The following is an 8,467-nucleotide window of genomic DNA, read 5'->3' as shown; positions in this document are numbered from 1 at the left end:
TTAACTTAGCTGATTTAGGTAAAGCCAATTCAATACCAAACTGCTCACTCGCATTACGCAACTGATCTTTTGTGAGACCCTCTAGTTTTTCCTCTGTAGGAGCAGCTAAAAAATCCTCCAAATTATCCATTATAAATTTTTTATGGAAAAAAGGAACTAATTATATAAAATCGAGCCACCATACCTTCCTGATCTTAGGTTTGATTAACGGGAAACTGGCAGAGGTTGCAAATCGTGAAGAATAATTTCAGAATGAGTTAAGAGCTACCCCGTAAAATTAAATAAACTAACTCAACCCTAACCTCTTCGGTGCGCCCACATGCAGCTCAACTGCCACCACAAGCAGTCTACCCGCATCCGACACACCCAACAAAAAAAACTAAAACAAAAAACTAAAATAACAAACAGCGTTAATCGCTCTATTCCTAACACGGGTCTGACACAAAGCTCTAGCGGTCTAAACCGCAACGTCCTAATTTCTTTTGATTAAGTCAAGTCAAGTCAAGTCTGCTTTATTGTCAATTCTTCCACATGTACAGCACATACACACAGCCCCTGTTAGCCACGGCTTCTGGTTGGCCCGGACAGTGATGGTCTTTGTGACTGTTACATCATCAATGCACTTGGTGGTAAACAAATGCAACACAATGCCATACTTACCCGAATCAAACAACCACAGCAAGCTCTACAATTCTATATTTGCTTACTTGATGTCAACTCTCCAACACTGGAAAAAAAATTAATCCAACTTAACAAAACATTACCCTTCCCAAAACATATCTGTCAAGTAACAGGCAAACCTAATCAGGTTATTCCGCCTGCTCCTTTATATCCCATTCCTGCAGTGAGTAACCCTTTTGAACACATCGTTATCGATTGTGTGGGGCCATTGAATCCTTCTAAATCTGGTGCGAAGTATATGTTGACGGTGATGTGTCAGACTACACAATATCCAGCTGCGTATCCGTTGCGGTCCATTAATACAAAGTCTAATGTGAAGGCTTTGACGCAGTTTATCTCGATCTTTGGTATCCCGAAAATAATTCAGACTGATAGGGGGACTCGTTTTTCATCCCGTATGTTTGCGGAAGTTTTGCAACAGTTGTGCATTGAACCGTGCCGAAGCAGTGCGTATCATCCACAGAGTCAGGGAGCCTTGGAACGGTTTCACCAGACCCTAAAACAGTTGTTGCGTGCTTATTGCATCGAACTTCATAAGGACTGGTAAGAAGGTCTCCCTTGGCTCATGTTGGCCGCTAGAGAGGTAACCCAAGAAAGTTTAGGCTTTAGTCCTAATGATTTAGTTTTTGGACATGCGGTGAGGTGACCTTTAGCAACACTTTTTGATGAACCAGTGAAACCCGCGTCACCTACGAATTTGCTGGCCTGTAAACTAGCCGGTGAAAATGTATCTAAAGCTCAGAGTAAAATGAAGGTCCAGTTTGATAGCAGGGCGGTGAGTAGAGAATTCAGTCCTGGAGTTCAGGTGTTGGCTTTACTTTCTATTCCGGCTTCGCCTTTTTTAGCTATCATAATCCCCGCGTTCTCCGAATCGGCGTCTTATTCATTGGGCGTTCTTTCTGCAGCCGTATTGTTTGGAAATCCAACATATTCGGGGAGTTCATAATGTTATGGCCGATACGTTGTCTCGTTCATTTTGAGATTAGGTAAATGAGTCATCTACCTGCTTGTTTTCTTTCCTTTTCCTCTCATTCAGGTATTCCTTTCTCGTTTTTTCAAGGCGCCTGAAGTATTCGAAGGGAGGGATTTGTGGTTTGAGGGGATGGTGGAGTTTCTTGGTGGGTGGGTTTATATGATTATGTATGGTATGGATAAATTGATTTGGATTTAGTTGTAGAAAAATTGGATTTGGATTGTTTTGGAATTTTTGGTAGTTTGGATCAGAGACTTTGAGTAGTCCCTGTCTTGAGGGGGGAGGTGTTACGACCCGGGGTAGCACCTGTTCCCTAAACTGTTCCCTAAACGGGAGCTGTTCGCCTCTAGGTGGTGTTCTGGTGTGTGTGTTTTCTTTTGTCTGTTTGCAGGGTGGAGACAAGCGGCAGGTGCGGTGGATTACCTATGATGAGTTGACTGATAAAAGGATCTGTCCTCCGGTGTGGTGGCCTCGTTGGAGCTTGACTTCTCTGCAGCACCAGACTTTGAGCTTTCTTTGATGTTTGATCTTTTGTTGTTTTCATTTCTCTTCCCTTTTGGGTTTTATTATAGTTGAAATTATGTTAATAAATGTTTATTTTGAGTTAACTTATTTTGTGTGTGGCCTCCCCAGCACCAGACTTTGAGCTTTCTTTGATGTTTGATCTTTTGTTGTTTTCATTTCTCTTCCCTTTTGGGTTTTATTATAGTTGAAATTATGTTAATAAATGTTTATTTTGAGTTAACTTATTTTGCGTGTGGCCTCCCCATTTAATGTTGTGCTGCCTTGAGCCTGGTAGTTTGCAACACAAGTCTGCAGACTTTAGTGGCTCAAAGGGGGAGCCCTTAAGGGCTCTCAGGACCGTGGGGGACCGGGGCGGATTGAGCCTCCTGGATCCTCTTAGGAAACGGACAACTAAGTTGTTCCGGCCCACAGACTGTCCGGCTATAGGAGCATGGGAAGCTGCTATAGCTGCCACATAGACTTTGAGCATAGCAGGAGAGCGGCCCTTGTCCAACAGCTCTTGTCAGTAGGACAATATCACCGATATGTCACATGAAACTGGGTCTTCGCCACGGGTTGTTCACCAGGCAGAAAAGACCGACCTCTTAAGGGCATAGAAGCGTCTCGTAGATGGGACTCTAGCCTGTGAAATAGTATTCAGGATGCTCTCAGGGAGATCTACTCATTCCCATCGAGAGCCCAGAGGTGCAGAGCCCACAGCTCAGGCTGGGGGTGCCAAATCATCCTGTACGCCTGAGAGAGAAGGCCCTGCCTCAGGGCCACGGGGCTGCTATCAGCAGCTGAGATGGCCCTGAAACCCAAAGCTGGTTCCTCCAGAGCGGTGCCACCAAAAGGACCCTGTGTCTGTGTTCCCTGACTTGCCTGATTACCTGAGGGATCAGAACGATCAGGGGAAAAGCATACAGGAGGAGATTGGGCCAATCATGGGCCAACGCGTCCTCGCTCTTCGACAACCTCTGCCCTGCCAAAGATCTCCCAGATTCTCTGAACCATTTGTGGGTGGAGCATCCACTTCTCTGAGGGGACGTTGCTCCGAGATAGCATATCTGCTCCTTGGTTCAATACGCCGGGCACATGTGCTGCTGAGATGTGTCCACTCCAAGAGACAAGGCAGTTGATGTGTAGACTCAAGGCAGTTGATGTGTAGCCGGCCTTCTGCATCTGACCAGGAGCCGAAGGTCGGTCTGCCTTCACACAGAGCTCCCAAACCTGGATGCATCTGTCGAGACAGCCTTCCTTCTGTGAATCATGCCCATAGTCACGCCCTGCTTGAACCACTTCGGGTCTTTCCAAGGGGCCAGAGCTGTTACACAGGCCTGGCTCACCCTGACACGCATGTGTCTTTGACGCCACGCATGGGGCAGAATTTGTGGTTTCAGCCAGCACTGAAGGTGTCTCATGTGGAGCAGGCCCAACTGTAGTACCGGCGATGCAGAGGCCATGAGGCCCAGCATCTTTTGAAACGTTTTGAGGGGGCGAGATGCTCCGATTTTGAAAGAAGCCGCGAGCTGTTGTATGGCCAGTGCACGTTCTGGCGTGACTACTACCGAGTCGAAAACTGCTCCCAGGAACAAAGCTCGTTGGCTAGGAGACAGAGAGCTCTTGGGCGAAATTGACCCTGAGTCCCAGGCACTCTAAGTGGCTGAGGAGGAGGGACCTGTGGGATATTAGCTCGGCCTCTGACTGGGCTCAGATGAGCCAGTCGTCAAGGGGTTTGCAGAGCGTTTTACTGCTGCGCAGAAGTCGTCCCAGGCGATGCGCCACTTCCTGCCTAAACGCTCCTGCTCTGCAACAGCCACCAGTCGCCCCAGACCTGCACCAGCACAGTAGCCAGCGAAACCTGCGCTGCCGCCCACTCAGCCTACTCAGAAGCCTGAGCCCCGACAGCGCTTCCGCTCGGCCAGACGCTACCCGTTTCTGAAGCGCCAAGGACCCCGGCCCAAGCTGACGTTGGATCCAGTGCCTCAGGCGTCGTCCTGATATGCTGGACAGGAACAGGAGGGGGCAAAGTCTCGCCAGCACCGGACCACCCCGATAAAATAAGTTGTTGGTCATTTTAATATCCATGTTGATAATGAAAAAGATGCATTGGGATCAGCATTTATAGACATTCTGAACTCCATTGGGGTTAGACAACACGTGTCAGGGACTACTCATTGTCGGAATCATACTATAGATTTAAAGGGGTCATATGGCATTGCTAAAAAGAACATTATGTTCTGTATTTGGTGTAATGCAATGTGTTTATGCGGTTTAAGGTTAAAAAACACATTATTTTCCACATAATATACATTATTGTTGCTCCTCTATGCCCCGCCTTTCTGAAACGCGTCGATTTTTACAAATCTCATTGTTCTGAAAAGTGAGGTGTACGCTGATTGGCCAGCTATCCAATGCGTTGTGTTGGCTGAATACCTCAAGCGTGTGACAGAAATGTTACGCCCCTTAACACACTGTGATGCCGTCTCCCGGCACGGCGAGACAAAACCAATAAAACCCATTACAAACGAGACATTGGTTGCATCCAGTGGGGACTTAATTACTGATTATAATGACTTATACTGTGTTTTTACGTGTGGTGTTGCGTTGCGTATCGCGCCGCGTAAACATAAAACCATGTCTGCATTTGTGATCGGAGAAACGACAAACAACAAGCACTACTCGCGTTTGAATCATCTGTGGCAAATTCTTTAAATATAAACATTTTACTTACAGGCTGTGAGTCAGAAGCGCCAGACTGTCCTTGCAAAGTTGGAACTGCCCCACTTTATAGAACAGCCTTTGAGCACAGACCCATTGTCCGATCACGACAAACAACAAGCACTACTCGCGTTTGAATCATCAGTGGCAAATTCTTTAAATATAAAAATTTTACTTACAGGCTGTGAGTCAGAAGCGCCAGACTGTCCTTGCAAAGTTGGAACTGCCCCACTTTATAGAGCAGCCTTTGAGCACAGACCCATTGTATGCTACTCTGCAGGTTCAGGAAACAGTCTTCCATAAAATGCGTCACATAGCGTAACTCACGGCGGGCTTGAGTGAGCGGAGGCAGGATTCGATGAAGGAGCGTCCAGCGGGCGTGCGGTAACCACATGTGAGGACCCCGGGCTGGAATCCGCTTCGTCCACGGTGAAAGCCAATTTGGCGATCCACAGCGCGAAGTTTATGTATTTCCTCAGCGACCAGTACGGATTAGCTCTAGGCATGATGAAGTGGATGTCATCCTCTTTTGAAAGGCCAAACAAAGTAGTTTCACTTTCACAACTAAACACACAGCATCTCCACAACATGGCGCCGGCGGCAACAACAATACTACAGTGAGAATAAAAGTTACGCCTTCTTTCTTTGCATGAACATTTGGGGTGTGTTATGCAAATCTTCCCACACAGTGACGTAGACATGTGGGGCTGTGTTTAAACGAGCCGTTTTAGGAGGGCGTGGACAAGTCTTAACTTTTATAAAGAATATATCTTTGGATTTGAGACTTTAGTCTTTGCAACTTTACAGATCTTATTTACGCACAAAGAGCTTGTAACACTCCAAAGAGAAAGGAACAATTTAAATCGCATCAAATAACCCCTTTAATACTGTCACATGGAATCGATGTTAATGGCATTGAAATTCTGCAGCGCTATATGAGTGATGATACTCCATATAGCTAAAGCTGCACATTCAACTCCTTGTTACAAACATGGTAGAGCCATCACTTCTACCATAAAAGACTGCTTTGTAAATAATCTTCCTGACTTGTCTCAATTCCTCAGCATATCCAGTAGCTCAGAAAAACTTGATGTAACAAACTATTAAATCTCTCTTTTCTAGCACTTTATATATGGTTGCTCCTTTACGCTTGAAGAAGATTAAGGAAAACAGTTTGACACCGTGGTATAACGAGCATACTCGCGCCTTAAAGAGAGCAGCCTGGAAAATAGAGCGCAGCTGGAAGAAAACAAAACTAGAGGTATTTCGTATTGCATGGCGGGAAAGTACTTCTACTTATAGAAAAGCTCTAAAAACTGCTAGATCTACTTACTTTTTGTCTCTCTTAGAAGAGAACAAACACAACCCCAGGCATTTATTCAATACAGTGGCTAAATTAATGAAAAACAAAGCATCAACAGATGCAGAGATTTCCCAACAGCACAGCAGTAATGACTTTATGACCTTCTTTACTTCCAAGATCGATACTATTAGAGATAAAATTATAACTATGCAGCTGTTAGCCACAGTATAGGCAAGGCAAGGCAAGTTTATTTATATAGCACATTTCATACACAATGGTAATTCAAAGTGCTTTACATAAAAGAAAAGAAAAAAATAATCACAACAATAAAACAAGGAATTTAAAAACTTTGAAAATGATTAAAAAATTTATTTAAGAGGTTTAAAATTAATTTAAAACAGTTAAGAATAGAAAACAAGTATACATAAAATATAGTGCAATCAGTTCAGACATCAGTTCTGCCTGTTTTGGAAGTCCAGCAAGTAACTTTGTTTCAAGAACCGCAATTCTGTTTTTTTGCAGTAGTTTTTTTTTTTGCAAAAAAAAGTTTGCAGTAGTTCATGCAGCAAGTAGATTCAACAGGAGGCATTTTCTTTCTCTTCTGTTTGAATGTGGGCAGCTGTGTTTTCCCTTCTCCGGAATGTAAGCTGCTGGCAGTGGGAGGCAAAAGTCTTCTTTTTTGTAGTATTATTCCAGTCCCAAAGAGTTTTTAGTTTTAGTGTTTGTGCCAAAAATGTGTTGTTCAGCACTGTGCTGAAAAAATATGTTGTTTGAGCACTGTGCTGATCTGCTGAAGTAAAAATCTTAGAAAAATCAAAGAAAAGTACAGAAATAGGGAGCAAAGCGCAGAGCAGTAAGCAAGAACGTCCGAACGGTAGCGAAGCCGGAAGATGTTAGTATCCCAGTCAACACGTGAGATCATGCGATGATCACAGTGACATCACACGATCCTCATACTGTGATCCTCACGGTGTGAGTAGTATATGAAATCATTGTGACATCACACGATCCTCATACTGTGATCCTCACGGTGTGAGTAGTATATGAAATCATTGTGACATCACACGATCCTCATACTGTGATCCTCACCATGTGAGTAGTATATGAAATCAATGTGAGTTCACATGATCCTCATACTGTGATCCTGACCGTGTGAGTAGTATATGAGCTCATTGTGAGTTCCCACGATCCTCATACTGTGATCCTCACCGTGTGAGTAGTATATGAGCTCATTGTGAGTTCCCACGATCCTCATACTGTGATCCTCACCGTGTGAGTAGTATATGAAATCATTGTAAGTTCACACGATCCTCATTCTGCGATCCTCACGGTGTGAGTAGTATGTGAGCTCATTGTGAGTTTCAAATTTTGAGCAGGTTGAGAGAAGGCAGTTCAAATATTAGTCACCGGGGATAAGATCATCTACATCTTGGTTAAGATTACTAAAAGTTTCGCACCTACAGCACACATTACATCCATTGATGCAGAAATGCAGATATGTTCTACATGTCTAAAGTATATAGAGAGATAAACCTTATAAACTGCTTGATTTTGTGTAACAACCAGAGGCGGACAAAGTACTCAACTCCATTACTTGAGTGAAAGTACAGATACTGCTGGTCAAATATTACTCCATTACAAGTAAAAGTTGTAAAGACAGATTTTTACTTAAGTACAAGTACAGAAGTACTTGCTTTTAAAAGTACTTAAGTACCAAAAGTAAATTTCCCTTTTTATGTCAATGCACTGTTTTATTATTGTTGTTTGTAATACTTACAATACTTCTGAAGCAACTTAGAATACATTACACCTGCTGAATACACTGACTAGCTTGTAGTATATTTGGAATAAAGAGCTTTTAGAAGGTTAAAAACCTATGGGGAAAAAAACAAAACAAAAACATTATTGAACACCCCTACCCACCCCCACAAAAGCAGGATGGTAGTGATCTCACACAGCTCTGACAGTGTGCACACATCTATGTGTAGCCATTCATCCACATTTGAACAGAGTGGACAGTGAAATCCTGTAAATACAGAGTGATAAGGAAAAAAGAAAAAAAAAATTCAAACCTGCTTTAAAACACAGCAACACAACTGTAGATGTATAACTTTACAACAGCAACACTGCTTTAACAAAAAAGCAAAACAGCAAGACTTATTTGACATCAAAACAAACATTTTAAATGCTGTCTAATCGCTCTCGCTGTTCTTTGATGTCACACACAGAACAGTCTGTGCAGTGCTGCTTCAAGTCCAACACCTATTGTGTTTTATTAGGAGATG

Source organism: Sinocyclocheilus anshuiensis, unplaced genomic scaffold (assembly GCF_001515605.1).
Source record: "Sinocyclocheilus anshuiensis isolate Anshui unplaced genomic scaffold, SAMN03320099.WGS_v1.1 scaffold345, whole genome shotgun sequence".
Taxonomy (NCBI): domain Eukaryota; kingdom Metazoa; phylum Chordata; class Actinopteri; order Cypriniformes; family Cyprinidae; genus Sinocyclocheilus; species Sinocyclocheilus anshuiensis.
Note: the sequence above shows the minus strand (reverse complement) of the source record.